The sequence below is a fragment of the Vulpes lagopus genome, chromosome 5, assembly GCF_018345385.1.
Source record: "Vulpes lagopus strain Blue_001 chromosome 5, ASM1834538v1, whole genome shotgun sequence".
Classification (NCBI taxonomy): domain Eukaryota; kingdom Metazoa; phylum Chordata; class Mammalia; order Carnivora; family Canidae; genus Vulpes; species Vulpes lagopus.
The window spans coordinates 4,661,120-4,678,779 of record NC_054828.1 but is presented as its reverse complement, the minus strand read 5'-3'; positions in this window follow the sequence as shown (position 1 = coordinate 4,678,779).

The following is a 17,660-nucleotide window of genomic DNA, read 5'->3' as shown; positions in this document are numbered from 1 at the left end:
GTCAGCCCTAATGACTAATGGCCTGGGCATGCTGCTACTCTCTGGTACCAGGGCCATATGAAATTGACTTCTTCTGAGGGGCAGCCTTCCTGAGCAGGCTCGGCCCAGAGGCCCCTCTCTATTCTCAGAATTCCAAGACCTGTCTCTCCCAGGTTTATTGCGACCCACCCAGCACACAGCCGGTGCTGTTGTTTTCCATCATGCTAAACTCATACTTCTACTACTGCTTTCTGAATATTCCTAATGAGAATATAGACTTGAGGCTAGAGACCATAGCCATCCACTATGTCCAGAATTGAGTTCTGATTTTAATAAAGCTACTTAAGAAGTTGTTATCACTTTGAGATGTATTTCCTTCCTGCAGAAAAGATACTCAGCAGCACATTGAGTGGGAACTTGTAGATCGTGAGGGCCAGGTCATTCAGACTTAAGGCTATGGAAGAGCCACCTACCAATAATTAGAGATGGGGCATGGAGGAGGTGGAACTTTTTACAATCTCAGGGTCTGAGGCCCTGGGACCCTATGGTGACTCAGTGAGAGGGATTGTGGTGATAGTGTAGGGAGCTAGACCATCCTTGATGGAACTCAGTGTCTTCTTTCAAATATGCATACAACTTCACTAGTCTAATTTGGACTTTATTGAAATTAACTGCTTAGCTTTCTTGTTCTAGCCATTTTTGAGAAAAAAATTTATTTATGTATTCATGAGAGACACACACAGAGAGGCAGAGACACAGACAGAGGTCCCTGCAGGGAGGCTTCCTTGACATTATAAAGAGTACTTATGAAAAATCCATAGTTACATCATAATTAATGATGAAATGTTGAATGCTTCCTCCCGAGGATCAAGAACAAGACTGTTCTTTTTCCCTCCATTCCACATTTTGCTGGAGGTCCTAGGGAGGGATATTAGGTGAGAAGAAAAGGAATAGAAGGCATCTATATTAGAGATGAAAATAAAAGGTAAAACTATCTCTAATCACAGATAACATGAATTTGTAGACAGAAAATCCTAAGGAACTCACAAGAGTTACTAGAACTGATGAGCAAGTTCAGCAAAGATACAGGAAACTCAGTGTGGAGAAACATGATGTAGCTCTATACACACCCAGCAAAAGCCCTGAGAATGAAGATAATTCATTTACAATAGCATCAATAGGAATAAGACAGACAGCAAGTGGGTGGCTCAGTTGGTTAAGTATCTGCCTTTGGCTCAGGTCATGATTCCAGCTTCTGGTATCAAATCCCACATCCTGCCACTCCCCCTGCCTGTGTTCAATATTTCTCTCTCTCTCTGTCAAATAAATAAATAAAATCTTTAAAAAAATTAAAAAGGAATAAGATATACAGAAATGAATTTAACAAAAGAACTAGAAGAGTTGTACACTGGAAACTATGAAACATTGTTGGAAGAAATTAGAGAAGAACCAAATAAATGGAAAGACATCCCATGTTCATGGATTGGAAGACTTAATATTGCTACAGTGGCAATATTCCCCATCTACAGATTCAGGGTCATCCCCATCAAAATTCTAGCAGGCAGACAGGAAGACAGACAGCCAGGTGCTAAAATCATCAATGAGTGCATGAAGGCAAATGACTGGAAGGTTGCTAGATGGTCACAACAAGAAGAGGAAGTGATGGGAGCATAGTAGATGATTAGGAAGTGTTGAATGAATGAATGAACAAATGAATGATTGAATGAAATCTTTCCCAGCTGTTTTGTGTATCTCTTGCTGCATAACAACCACCTCAAAACTCATTGGCTTAAGAAACTCTCTCATTGTTTCTCATGATTTAGGTGTGACTTAGAGTTCTCCTGCTGGTCCCTTTTGGGGTCTCTCATGCAGCTGGAGTCAGATGTAGCGGGGGCTTGCACATCCAAGATGGCTTTACTCACGTGTCTGGTGCCTTGGCCACCGGTACAACTGGAATGCCAGGTGGGCTCTGTGCTCACTCACTCTCTCTCCATGTCACCACAGGGCTTCTTCCTCAGTGTGACCTCTTCATGTGGTCCCTTCAGAATAACTGGACTTATTACATAGTTTAAACCCAGAATTGGTGCAGCCTCCTTAGTGATCCACCACATGGGTTAAAATGAATCACAGGGTCTGTGTGGGAGAGGACCGCACAGGGGTGTGAATTCCAGGATGTGGGTCCCCTGGTACTACTGCTGAGACCAGTTACCACACCAGCTTCAACGCCAGTGCCCCAGGCCCATCCATGCCTATCTCCTCTTACTGCTGCTTCTACCACCAGCTTAAAAACACCTACTTCTGAGTGCATATCACCAATGAACATAAATTGCCATGAGTGTCAAGATCAGTAAGATAAATGCTAGGCCAGGAACCTCGAACCTGAATTCTTGTTGTGACTCTGTGACTGGGCCACTGCGGCCATACACCACCCTGAGAACCTCAGTGTATCGTCTGTAAGTAAGAGAAGAGAGTAATACATAAATCTGCCCACCTCACCACCTCATAGTGTCATTATAAGAATTTCAATAAAACAACACATATGGAGGCTCTTTGGAAAAGGTTAGAGCACTTCACCATGAGGTATTATTTTAAAAGAAAGTATATGAATATTTTAGCTCTGCATCTTCATTTTTTTAAAAAAAAAGCCTGTTTCTTTGGAGGGTCTGGCCTTTTAGGAGGGTACTGATTTTTTTTTAAAGATTTATTTATTTATTTATTTATTTATTTATTTATTTATTTATTTGAGGTGAGAAGGGGCAGAGGGAGAAGAAGAGGGAGACATGGGGCTTGATTTCATGACCCCAAGATCATGACCTGAGCCAATACCAAGAGTTGGATACTCAACTGACTGAACCACCCAGGCACCCCTAGGAGGGTGCTGATTTATACACTGCCATGGTACTGTAGATACAAGAAGCTTAAGCTCACATCAGAGGATTTCATAAAGTTCTTCTGTGTTGATGGCTGTTTATTTTTCTCAGTTTTCTTTGCTTTCATCAAATCGCCCTGTGTAAATATTGAATAAGTATTCAACATCACTCTTGAGTTTGTTCTTCATGACTTAATGGGAAGCGTGGACAGACTCTGTCTCCAAAGGCAGATTGTTTCAGATCAACCACAGCCCACGGGTGGTTACTGAGGTAATTGCTTGAGAAACATCCTATTTACAAGGCAATCAGGACCGTGCTTTGGGCTTCACTCTAAGGCAAACAAAACATTGTGGAGGACACAGTCATTATCGGGCTTCATAGGGAAAAATCTCAAGTAGCTCAAAATAGACTTCCGACCTATATAAAGGGAATAGTCTAAAAGATATCTGTGTTTAAATAGATACAGTGAAACCACTTCCCTGACAGTTGTCACTTGGTAGCCACCAACTTCCTGTCCTCTAGATGGTTGTCATGATTTAGTTTTGGCATAACAAACCCAAGGGTCTGTTCCTGAAAGGATCCCTCTCCTGGGATTCAAGGGTCTTGAAAACTGTTGACCACTGGGAAGAGAAGTGTCAGGAGAATGGATACACAGTGGCGTTCTGAGAGAATGTTTCCTCCAGGTGGAATGGGACTATTTCTTTCTTTTTTTTTTTTTTCTTTTTTTAAATTTTTTTATTTATTTATTTTTTATTATTTATTTATGATAGTCATACAGAGAGAGAGAGAGAGAGAGAGAGGCAGAGACATAGGCAGAGGGAGAAGCAGGCTCCATGCACCAGGAGCCTGATGTGGGATTCGATCCAGGGTCTCCAGGATCGCGCCCTGGACCAAAGGCAGGCGCCAAACCGCTGCGCCACCCAGGGATCCCGGGACTATTTCTTTCAAATAAAATAGTAATCCAGCCAGTACAGGAATGTACACCACGAGCATTAATTCAACCCAGTTGAGGCCTCTCTTACCCTACAGATGGATGGGATGCTGGCTTCTTGGCTCATTTTCCTCCTTCAATCTTCTGAGACTTCTGTTCAACACCCTTCACAGCCTGGCCTTTGTGCTGGCACATGGTTCAAAAATGGAATGTTCCCCCTAAAACATAGAGAGAAGAGAAACAAGGTTGCTTTCTGAGATTTATCCTCAAACTCTTGACAATAGTAACATTAATGATTTGCAGGATGAATTGGGGGAATTTCCATAAAGGTGCACTCCAGAAGTTAGGAATACCCCCCTACAAACTCCAATGAAGACATCTGGGCAGTGGGCGTGCTGGTAAATGTTAACAACCGGCTCTCTGGGGGGAAAAGTCCTGATTTGTGGGGTTTGCCAATTTCCATGGCGAAAATACTCCCACCACGGGCAGGCAATTCAAGCCACCCACTCAACATAACTGGATGCAGAGTAGGGAAGAGATATACATTATCAGTTCTCCCGAGCTGGTTTGAGCCAGCTTCAGCAACACCCCTGAGTCTTAGAGAGATGGGACTGGAAGGAGGGTGTGAATTAGTAATCAGCAACCAAATCAATCGTATTTTACCCTGATTGAAGGGATTCGGTGCTAACTAAAGGAATGGTGATCACGGTAAAGGGAGAAAAAGGAAGACCAAAGAGCCAAATCAACAGTGCCTGGGCCAGGGCCAGGGAGCCCCACTCCGGACTCCAGTGGCCCCATCACAAAGGGGCCAGCCCTCATGTCAGGCTGGGTGCATTGTGTTGGAAACACACAGCCCTATTCCCACAGTCTGATTCCCTGCTTTTGGAGAACCTTCTGATTAGAACATAATTTCCCACAAAGGGTATATTTGGCTGTCCAGAGAGAAGGCACGGTCTGCTGACCAATATTGACTCTCCTGTATAGTTTTATTTCTCATTCACTGTCAAATGATAAAACCAGAATTCCAAACCTGGTACTCGTTCACAATCTATTAGCATGTCCTGAGTGCTTTGGTAGCGGGGGACTCCAATGTCTGTGTCCTCAGCACCTTGAGACTGCCGAGAGCTGCATGCCATGAATCAGCAGTGTCCTCAGGGGCAAAGCAGAGGCCCTATCCTGGCTGCCTCGGTTCCTCCCCATTGCTCTGCAAGGGGTGTTTGGATATTTTATTTAGCTCTTCCAAACCTTCATGGAAGGAAGGTTGGTTTGTTATAAGGGACTCTCCATAGGAAGGAGTGGAAGCCCCTGAAAACACCTTGTCCATAGTTGGTGATGTTTACTCCTATTTCAAGGTCCTGTTCAAATAAAATTATTTTCTGCCCAGGAAGAACGGCTTCCCCAGAAGCTGCCTCACCATCTTCCACTGCCCAAGCAAGTGAAGGAAAGCTGCTATGGTGTGCTAAGACCTCTTCCAGCTGTGGGATGGAGGAACCTAGCAATGAGGCCTACCTTCAAATTCACAGTCCAAAAATGGGGTGGCCTCGACTCCCCTGACATCTAGTTGCTTGAAATTAGACTGCGAGCTACCTCAATGTTGCCACATGCCAGAGGGCACTGTGCTTCCTGACAGACACAAGGTACGCAATTAAGTGCTGTACTTTGGAATGGCAGCTCCAGAGCTCTTTCAACACGCAGACACTTGGAAGGAATGGAAGAAATGACAACCAGGGATTAGAGGCACGCTAAGAAGAGGCTTTATTAAAGACCTTCATTTGAATTAGCGGAAGGTAACGAACTGCCTAGCCACTGTCTGGCCATGGATTCCGTTAATGAAGATGTTATTCTGAGACTTGCTGTTTGCGAGGAGGTCTAAATGGTCTTAGATCTTTAGGAACGAAAGATGGGACAAAAATCATAATTCTGCTTGGCATTTTTTATCTCAAAGCCCAGGAACCAGTTTTTTAAAAATCTTAACATAATTGACAACCGAGCACTTTTTTTGCTTGGAATTCTTGGTACTGACAAAGGCAATGGGCCTCTTTAAAGGAGTCCTAGCATGAAAAAATGATCATTCACTGCCATGATAATTCCCATCCACTCTGATCTTGTTCTTGACTATTTTATACTTTCTCTTTTTTAAAAAAAAGATTTTATTTATTCATGAGAGACACAGAGAGAGGGGCAGAGACACAGGCAGAGGGAGAAGCAGGCTCCATGCAGGGAGCCTGATGGACTTGATCCGAGATGGGACTCGATCCAAGGTGGAACTCGAACCAGGGTGGGACTCGATCCAGGGTCTCCAGTCCAGGATCACACCCTGGGCTGAAGGCGGTGCTAAACCTCTGAGCCACCTGGGCTGCCCTATTTTATACTTTCTCATTTTGAAGCTCTTCAACTGTCCTTTGTAGGCTTGCGAGAACGATTTGCAAAGTCTTGGAAACTTTTACCTCATCTCCAACCCTAATTCCCTAAATAATTGTGGGGCCTGTTGTTCATAGGACCCCTTGGGTTCCCCCATCATCTTGAGGATGTTCTATGTACTGCCCAGGAAGGAAAGCACATGAGGAAACACTTGCTCTCTTGAAATAAGCATCATGCTTTGGGTGGGAGCAATTAAGTAAACCTGGCTCTGTGCTTTCCAGAAGGACAGTGCAGCAAAATGCCCAAAGCTGCTGGGCTGCCTCCTACTCTTTATGCTCTGTTATTACTTAAGGAAACAAGGGAAGGTAACTATTTCTGGAAATTGCCCGGAATGAGGAGTAGGTGTTCTCTTAGGAGAATAAAACATGTCAAACGCTCTATCACCATCCTGCTACACTGGACTTCCTACCTGGCCAGGGAGCCTGATGTGCTTATCAGCCCATTCTGGCTGAAAGGGGGCAGTCAAAAGGCAACTTCTCAGAGGCCAAGAAATACGACTTTCTGTCTCCCTTTTTTTGTGTGATTGGTGCTGGGTGAGTGAAATATACCCATGATGAGAGAGGCACTGTGGACCAATTAAATAATATCAGAGGCTTCTTCAGATTATCTTGTGTTGGTTAAATCCACATATAGTCATGCAATTCCAAGAATATCCCCCTGTAAGCAAAATTTCTTAAGATGTGTGAAGTTTTTCTTCAACCAAAGCCTATCTAATATACACATGGAGTCAAGAAAGAATGCCTTTAAATAGCCATCTCATCCCCATAGTCCATCTAAAGCACAACTGAGTAGTAAACATCCAATATACCACACAGATCTGGGGAAACAAATGAGAACCCGTAATTAAGAGCTGCTATTTACTAGTTCCTAAGGAAGTTTCCACTCTTGAAGTGCTTATATCCTAAGTTAGTAAAGAGGAGGACCAAATATTGTTTCTTTTTTTCCTCCTCAACTTCCTTGATGTATGCACTGTGTGGAAGGGAATAGTTGTTTGTTGGAGTAAAGGGTGTGGTTATAAAAGAAGGTTCAGTTGTGACAAAAGAGGAGACTGTGCTCCTTGCAGCAAAGAGAATGGAGGACCCCTATACAAGGTTTCTGGTCCTGTACAAAGCTGTTGTCCTGACACTGTCCCACTACAGATGCCTAATGTTCTAGATTGAATATCAAAGCTACCCTCTCAAATGCATGATTGGATTTGCAAGAAAGAAAAGGAAATTCTCAGGTGTTGAAAACAAAGCAGGAGCAGGAATGGTGGAAGGAAAACCAGCCCTGAAGCCTGAGGCCAGCAGTCACCTGGTATCCTCTGTCAGCTGTAGGAAACAGGAGCTTCCCTATTAGTAGAAAAATGTTGGGTGGGTATTTCCATAGAAACCCCTGAAAGGATAAACTAGAAAAACATCTGCCCTACAAAGGAGTCAGTAAGGAAATAAGTCTACCTCAGCTTCAACTCAGGGTGGTGGTGGTGGTGGGACTTCCCTGAAGATTTTTAGCCACCAGCCAGTGCTCACACAGGCTTGTGGCTTCTATTAACACCACCTACATGGTGTTAATAGAACAGAATAGAAGCTTGTGGCTTCTATTAACACCACCTACATGGCCAGCAAAACCTCAAACTGAGAATTTGATCCAAAGTGGTCCCTGGGTGGCTCAGCAGCTAAGCATCTGCCTTTGGCTCAAGGAGTGATCCTGGATTCCTGGGATCAAGTCCCACATCAGGCTCCCTGCATGGAGCCTGCTTCTCCTCCCTCTGTCTGTGTCTCTGCCTCTCTTTCAGTGTCTCTCATGAATAAATAAATAAAATCTTTAAAAAAAAAAGTGGTCCCAGGTTGGTGGTGTACCCAGGAGCCTGACAAAAGCAGATTAAAATCTTTACCCCCAAAGCAGGTCCTCAAAGAATTTCCAGTTACAAAGTTTCAAGGATCTTGAATTTCAACCAAAACTTACACACATGTGCAGGTGAGGAAATAAGCCTCCACGAGTGAGAGTGGGCAGACCATATATAGCAGACTAGCAAAAGCTCCAGATTTTGAAAAGTATAAGATACAGAACAGAATATAAGTATATCCAACATATTTAGATTAAAAAGAGAGAACTGAAAAATATAAGTAAAAAAATCAGAACCCATAAAGAAAAATACCAAGCAAGGTTGCAAAAGAATCAATTAAACTTACAGAAATAAAAAGCATAAAATCTGAAATTAAAAACTTTATCAGTATTTTATGGGGCATCTGGGTGGCTCATTTGATTAAACTTCCAACTCTTGATTTCAGCTCGAGTCATGGTCTTGGGGTTATGGACTAGAGTTTCATGTTGAGTTCCATGCTTAGCAGAGTCTGGTTAGAATTCTCTCCCTCTGCTCCTCCCCCAACCCACATGTGTGTGTTATTGCTCAGATAAATTAAATAAATAAATAAATAAATAAATAAATAAATAAATAAATAAACTTTTAAGAACTCTATCAATATTTTAAATAGATATTAGACACTGATGAAGAAAGAATTAGTGAACTGAAAGACAGACTTAAAGAAATTACTGAGATTACAATACAGATAGAAATAAAGATGGAAAATATAAATGGAGAAGGAAGAGGATCCTGATGATGGTAGAGGAAACAAATGATAGGAAAGAGAGAAATGATAGTTGAGAATTTTCCTAATTTAATTAAAGAAGCAAATTCTCAGATTGAGGATTCCCAGTGAATTCTAATCTAAATTACTTTGTAAAAGTCCATACTTTGAAATGTCATTGTGTACAATATAAAAGACAAAGTGGTCTTAAAAGAAGCCAGTATGAAAACAGAGAATATTTATAAAGGGACAATAATTAACTGGACAACTGACTTCTGAACAGCAATAATAAAAGCAAGAAACCAGTAGAGTACAATCTTTGAGAAAATTAACAGGATTTTACATATGTATTTCAAGAACAAGGAGAAAATTTAGTCAAACAAAATTGAAAAGTTACCAGAAATATATCCTGTTGAAAGGAGCAAATAAAGGATAACTTTAAGGACAGTTATCACTAAAGGAAAAATCTAAGGTGCAAGAGTAAAAAGGTGAGCAAATAAAATGGCAACTTAAGGAAAGTCTTAACAGTGTAATTACTATATAAAACAATAATAGAGTGATGGGGATTCAGGAGTGCATTTGTCATGATGAGCTCTGGGTGATGTATGGAAGTGTTGAATTACTATATTGTACACCTGAAACTAATATAACCCTGTATGTTAACTAACTGGAATTCAAATTAAAAAAAAGAAAGAAAGGAAGGAAGGAAGGAAGGAAGGAAGGAAGGAAGGAAGGAAGGAAGGAAGAAAGAAAGAAAGAAAGAAAGAAAGAAAGAAAGAAAGAAAGAAAGAAAGAAAGAAAGAAAAAAGAAAATGTTCACCACAATAAAAAAATAAATAAAGCAAGAACTAGAAATTTGTTAGGGTTTTAGCAATCCCAGTAAAAAAGCATTCCTTTTCCATACATGAATTGTGAATGGCAGTGAAACAAGAAAATTTAAGTCAGAGAGAAATGCAAAGTATCGCTGTAAGTACTGACAAACACTAATATTGGAAAATGTAGCTTATATCTACAATTACATATTAGGCAATTACATTTCATAATACTGAACTCCAGAATTAGAACTTACCCAGCCAGCTTTTAGGCAGCTCTAGATTTCCCCAGCCACACCCTGGCCCTCCCTACTGTCAAGTACATGGCAACCTGCCTTTGTAAAACTTACAGTGTGGAGGAGAAGGATCTTTGGTCTTCCTCCTGAGAGGAACTCACTTCCAAAAAAAGACAAGGCTACACATGCCTAGCTTTTTCCTTCCAAACTTACCCATTAGTTCAGGTCAGGCAGAGAAAGGCTAGTAGACATGTTATGCTAGTGAATCTCCCTACACATAGAAGGAAACAGAAAGAATAATGAGTAAAGAATATACCCTACAATAGGGGCTAATATTGGGGGTGAGGGAGGTTAAGTTAAAATACTCAACAACAATAGCCTGCAAGCTAGAAAGGACAGGACTGTAGTTACAATGTTATAATGTCCTTATATTATTTGGAAGGATGGTAAGATATTAAATTTAGATTTCATAAAGTTAAGTGTACTTATTTCAAGTGCTAGTTTCAAGGCTAATTATTAAAAGTATAAAAACCAAGTTCACAACTTGACAACAGCATTCATTATGTAATGAAAAATAAACCAATTCTCAAAGAATTCAAGAAAAGAGAAAAGTTTTAATTTAAAACTCAGGACAAATAGAAAATACAAAACAGTATGCCATAATTAACTCTCATTATGCCAATACAACAATAAACATAAGTGGACTAAACAGTCTACTTAAAAGACAAGGGTTGTCAGATTGGCTATGAGTAGAAAAAAATGAATAATTTACTGCTTCCAAGAAACTCACCTAAAACATCAGGTTATAGAAGAGTTGAAAATAAAGTATGGAAAAATATATACCAGGCAAAGCCTTACCAAAAGAAAGCTAGTATGTTCATTTCAGAAAAAATAGAACTTTCATTAAAAAGATTACTACAAAAACCACTGTGAGATGGCACTTCACACCTATTACAATAGTCCAAAGGTGGGAGCCACTCACGTGTCCATCAGTAAATGAACAGGTAAGTAAAAAGTGTTTTTACATAGATATTTTAAAAATAAATAGCATATATTTTATATTTAAATAAATATATAAGTAGACACATGTCAGCCTTTAAAAAGGAAGGAAATTTTGATACATGCACAACATGGATTAACCTTGAAGACATGATGCTAAGTGAAATACGTCAGACACAAAGGGGCAAGTATCATATGCTCCCACTATCCGAGGCACCCAGAGTAGTCAAATTCAGAGAGACAAAGTAGAACAATGGTTTCCAGGAGCTAGGGCGGAGTGGGGAACTATTATTTTAGTGAGTACAGGGTTTCAGTTTAGGAAATGAAGAGTTCCAGAGATGGATGATAGTCATAGTCACAGAACAACATACTACATCAGTGAACTTGCACTCAAAAGTGGTCAAAAAGGTAAATTTTATGTTATGTATCTTTTATCACAATACAGACAAAAATTTTTCTACAGATAAAGATAGTCACAGTCACTAGTTAATTTGAGAAGCTGAATAATTAGGAAGATAGAACAAATCTAAATTTGTGTGCATTTAATAGCAAAGTTTCTAAATACATAATGCAAAATCTAAGAGGATTACCAGGAGAAATTCACAAACTGCCCAGCACATTTGGGAGATTCTAACACACCTTTTTTTAATGCTTGAATAGGCAAAGGAAAAATCATTATATAGCTGAAAAACAAAATTTAAAAATGAGCTAAGGGACATATTCAGAACACTATACTCCTGAATATGCTTTCATATACTAAGCATGCAACAGCTTCTGCTGTTTAAATATCATCTTTAAAATAAGGCAATTAGGGGATCCCTGGATGGCTCAGTGGTTTGGTGCCTGCCTTCGGCCCGGGGCGTGATCCTGGAGGCCTGGGGTCAGGTCCCAAGTCAGGCTCCCTGCATGGAGCCTGCTTCTCTCTCTGCCTATGTCTCTGCCTCTCTCTCTCTCTGTGCCTCTCATGAATAAATAAATAAAATCCTTAAAATAAAATAAAATAAAATAAAATAAAATAAAATAAAATAAAATAAGGCAATTACAGGGGGCACCTGGGTGGCTCAGTTCGTTAAGCAACTCCCTTTGGGCTCAGGTCATGAACTCAGGGTCCTGGGATCCAGCCCCGCATTGGGCTCCTGCTCAGCAGGGAGTCTGCTTCTCCCTTTCCCTTTACCCCTCCCCTCCCCCAACTCATGCACGCATGCGCGCTCTCTCTCTCTCTCTCAAATACATAAAATCTTTCTAAAAATAAAATAAGGCAACTATAATACATATTAATATAAATAGATAATTCTCTTTTTCACAAAGGCAAAAACCAATCAATATAATCTATATATTGCTGTCTACTCTCTCATATTTAAACATTTAATATAATTAGACTTAATGCTTAGTCTGTTAAAAACTATACTAAGATTTTTTAAATTTTATTTATTTATTCATGAGAGACACACAGAGACAGGCAGAGACACAGGCAGAGGGAGAAGCAGGCTCCATGCAGGGAGCCCCATGTGGGACTCAATCCTGGATCCCCAGGATCACACCCTGGGCCAAAGGCAGTTGCTTAACCACTGAGCCACCCAGGCATCCTTATACTAAGATTTTTTAAAAGTATACTAAGATGTCCCTCAATTTAGAATCACGTTTACACTGGAGTTCCTCACATCAGATCAGGAGTATGGGATTTCAACATGACTTAGTACGAATGATGTTAACAGTTAACTACTTGGCTAAGGTGGTGTCATCAGGATGTTCCAGTCCAGCGCAACCTCAAGGGGGCAGCGCAAGAAATTAAGCTCCACCTCTCTGTGGGGGGGAATCTTTATACATTATTTGGAATTCTTTCAAAAGGAAGGTTTATCTCTTCTCTCTCTCCTTTTATTTAGAATTGTATTTATTTATTCATGAGAGACACACAGAGAGAGGCAGAAACACAGGCATAGAGAGAAGCAGGCAGTAGTTTCTCAAATTCTCCTTAAAATTACTTACATCATGACAAACAAGAAAAGCTTTGAGAAACTACCACAACTGAAAGGAAAACAGCCTAATGTGGTATCCTGGACTGGATCCTGGAACAGAAAGGGGGCATTTGCGTGGAAATAGGGGCAATCTGGACAAAGTCTGGAGTATAATTAACCATACTCTACTGATGTTGATCCTCGTTTTGACAAATGTACCATGGTTATGTAAGGTTGGGGGAAGTGGGCGAAAGGCATAAATGAATTCTCTGTATCATCCTTGTAAATTTTGTATAGATCTAAAATTACTGCAAAATTTAAAGTTTATTTTTTAAAATGCTATAATCCATTGACTAATCTTGTAGCATCAATGGGTCATTTGGTTCATGTCTTAAATAGATGTGTGTATATAAGAAAAATGTCCAAAGCCCCACTTGATTAATTCCATGTAAATTAACACAAAGGGAAGACGTTGGTGGGGAAAGCAAAAAAGAGAGAACACTGGGTTTCCAAAAAAAACACTTGTATCTGAATAAATTGGGAGTCAGTTCTGAATAACTAGCCAGGTGAAGCTTTCTGAATTAGTAATAAAGTGGAATTTTCATACAGAAAGCTTATAAGAGACTTCACCACACGTCCCAGCCTGCTCGTCCTCACCTCACTGTCTACGGAAATGGACAGAATATGCCCCCTCCGAGCTCCCCATGCGTTTATGTCTGCAGTCCCCTCTGTGTAGAACGCCATTCTGCTGCCATGTCTCCAGCCAGCCAGCTCTTAGGCATCCTTCAAGGTCCCACCTACACGGCACTCCCTATCACCCCTAGGTTCCACTAGCAAACATTTTTGTTCCCTATAATGCGACCCATGTTCTGCTGGCCTAGAGGTCATAGAGTGGGAAGGTGGGAGGAATGCTTCCTCCAGGAGACACAATGAAGGTTTTAGTGAACTAGAGGTCAGGACTGCCACCCGGCCACTTTGGGCTCCTTGTGCCTCTGAATCAACCAGCAAAAAGAAGAAAGTTACTGTGCCAGCTGGGGCGACTGATCCTGACTACCAAGGGGAAATTGGACTACTACCCACCACGGAGATGAGGAGGAGTGTGTCTGGAACACAGGAGGTCCCTTAGAGCATCTCTTAGTCTCACTACAAACTAAGTTAGAGTCATCGACTACAACCCAACTCAGGCAGGACTACTAATGATGGCCCAGATCATTCCGGAATAAGGTTTGGATCATCACCAGATAGGAAACCATGACAAGCTAAGGTGCTTGCTGAGGGTACAGGGAATATGGACTAGGTAGTAGCAGAAGGTAGTTGTAAACACCAGGCACGACCACATGAACAGTCACAGAAATGAGGACTGTGACTGTCATGAGTATTCTTTCTTTCTCCAGAGAGATTTATGTTAAGCAAATGGTTTATATGATTATGGAAACTGGGGAGTCCCAAATCCGCAGAGAAAGCCAGCGGGCTAGAGACCCAGCTCAAGTCCAAAGGCAAGTTGCAGGTAGGATTCCCTCTTCCCTGAGGGGAGGTCTGGGTTTTGAGGTTTTTTCCTTTTAGGGCTTTCAATTGATTAAATGAAGCCCACCACATTATGAAGAGTAATCTGCTTTATTCAAAGTCTACTGATTTAAATGTTAACCTCATCTTTAAAAAAAAACAAAAACAGAACACCTTCACAGCAACATCTAGACTAGTGTTTGACCAAATGTCTGGGTACCATCAGCCAAAGTGGCATAAAATTAACCATCACATGGTTGGATTGTGGACATGCATAATTTGAGGAGAGATGCAATGGGATGCATGGGCCCATTATCCAAGGGGTTAGAGAGAAGGGGAGGGAGGTTTTATCCCATGCACCCGGAGTTACCATTATGGAGACACCTCGGGCACTATGGAGATAGCAGTAGCTAAGAGGGGAGGACTGCAGGGGAGAGCAGACAAGGCAGGTAGGGTCAATGATGGAGAACAGGCTTTGGGCCTTCGAGCTGGGAAGTTTGAGGCATCTGTTAGGCATCCAACTACCGCTGCTGTGCACACAACTGGAGTTCAGGGAAGAGGGTCAGGCTGGAGATGAAAATCTCATACCATCTTCTTTGTGAGCCTTTTGTTAAGATTTCCCACACAGATGGCTAAATTAAAACAAACCCTTTGTGCCCTAGTTTGGGATGCAGAAAATAACTGTCACTGAAAACCAAGAAGGATTAAATAAAACAGAGACCAGCTTTGCAGAGAAAAGGCAGAGGGCTAACAGGCTGGATTATAAAGGGTAAGCGGGAGCGGAAGAGATGCCAGAAGGAAAGTGAGTGAACTGCCCTTGTGGAAAAGATGAGGATGACACTAAACCAGGATTGCCCCAGAAAAGTGGTGACAGCCAGGCAGGCGCACGGCATCTTGGCCAGTCATTCTCCTGGGACCTGGATTATGAACAGGAGCTCGTGCGTGACGTTGTCATGAGGACCATGGCCTGCACGGCGGTTTTCCTGGGCTCGCGCTCCAGACCCACAGTTTCCGTTAGGCTCAGGGGCTAATTCAATTTCTCTGCACCTCCATCCCTTGGTCTGTTAAAATAGAAGCACACCGCTGCCCACCCCCCGGGGTTCCTGTGGGAGCGAAATGCTGCCGGGCCCCAAGCCCAAGCTCCACAAAGGTTAGCTCTGGTCATGGGGGCCTGTCTCCCCGGCTCCTCTCAGGACTCCACAGGAGCCTTAGATCCACTCGCACTCGTATCACAGCACATAGTACAGCATCTGGCACAAGTCAGCAGGAGTTTGCTGCCTTGAACTGAACAGAAAAGTGGATCCCACAGCTCCCTCTCACGGCTTGGGGTAGGGGGTGGGGGTACCGCCCGAACTCTTCTGGGCCTGTGAGCATCCTCCCCCCTCCTTCCTGCTCTGCTCTCCTGGGCTCCCCCTCCAGCCCTCACATTTTCAAGAACCACATTCTAGTCTTGATCCCCCTTTCTCTTCAGCCTCCCCTTAGATTCTTCCCTGATGCATGTGAACATGCTCAGGGCTCCTCCACTTTTAAGAACAAACATACAAAAAACCCCACTCCTGCCCCACACTGTCCCTCCAGCTATTTCCCAATCTCTGCACATCTGTTCCCAGCTGAACCTCCTCCGTAAAGTGGCCAGAGCCAGCTTTCTGCAGCTTCTCTGCTCATCTCACACTCCATTCCAAAGCACTAAAGTCAACCTTCCCTTTTCTAAAATGTTTGTTTGTTTTTAGCGTCACCCATGACCAATTATTTTGCTAGGCCCAATTGATGTTGTATAATTTTTGTCTAAGGCAATCCCTCTGCAGGTTCAAGACCCCTGACCATGCCCTTTCTTGGGACACTAGATGCCTTCTCCTAGCTCTCTGCCTGCATCCCAGGCTGGCGATCCTCAGTCTCCCTGGCTGGCTTACCAGCCTCCAGGGATTGGAGCCATTGGAGCTCCTCAAGAACATGCCTTCTCGCCCTGAATTCCACCTCTAGGCAATTTATCCGCTCCAGGGCTCCAGTTGCTCCTTGTACACCTGTGACTCCCGGTTCAAACCTCTTCTTTGAACCTCAGACCCACATGGAGGTGTCGCAGGCACCTCACACCAGTATGTTCAAAACTGAACTCACTGTCTCCATCTCCTCCCTGGATCCAGGTCCCTCTGATGTTCCCTTCATCATAATTAGAAAAATGGGGGTTATCCTTGACTTTCTTTTCCTGCAATCCTGAAATTTTACCAATTCTACCTCCTTAAATCAGATTAAATGTCTGTCAGATTCACCCACTTCCCTCCACCACCCTTGCTGGGAGAATAGGGACCATCCACAGGGCTCCACTGGGAGAGGACAACTGGAAGCTCCACACTTGGTCTCTCTGGGATGTCTGTGACACCTATTACCTTTGCCAATTTTGGTTTTTTAAAAGACTTATGTATTTTAGAGGAGGGGCAGAGGGAGAGGGAGAGAATCCTCAAGTAGACTCCCCACTGAATGAAGAGCCCAATGTGGTGCTGGATCCCAGGACTCTGAGGTCATGGCCTGAGCCAGAATCAAGAGTTGTCTACCCAACCAACGGAGCCACCCAGGTGCCCCCACCTCAGCCAATTTTAATCTGTATCCTTTCATGGTAACAAACTGTGACCATGAGCACAAGCATTTTTCTGAGTTCTGTGACTCAAGCAAATTTTGATCCTGAGAGCAGTCTTGGGGACCTCCAGCTCATCAACAAGTAGTCAAGTGTTAAGAATCATGATTATAGTCTTGTATGTAAAAGAAAGAAATGGGAGTGATCTCAGTTTCCATTAAGTCTAGATATGTATCCCCGAGCCCTAGGCCATGCTGAGAGTTGTCTTTGGGCTGGGATGAGGAATGTGGGTGGAAGGAGTAGCTGGAGAGTAGAAGCTATGGGAAAGTGGCATTCCATGTTGAGTATTAGAACTTTAGAGCTACAAGGCAGCTTAGAGCATCTTGTTCAAAGTCCCTCATGTCTCAGAGAAGGCAATGGAAGGAAGGGCAAGGATATAACATGAGTTGACCCAGGTCACAGGATTGGGTTCAAATACATGGAATGCTCATTGAACATCAGGTACCAGGCACAAAACCAGATTTGAAGGAATTAGTTCCCTGGGTCCAAGCAATATTGTAAGAGGCTTAGGGCGGGGTGGGGGGCAAGGACTGGAAGACACCCAAATCAGTCTAGGGCCGCCCTGCATGTGGTGAATGAGTGAAGGTCCCTGTGCACTACAAGTGGTTCTCAGAGCTTTGCTGCTGCCAGCCTGCAACGTCCATGCACGGTGCAAAGCAGAGAGAAGAAGCTATAACTCTCCATTACTGTCGGATGGGAGCTGGGGGTGCAGGGGAAGATGAGGGGGGGCAGGAAGGAGATTCCACAGGAGAGATACC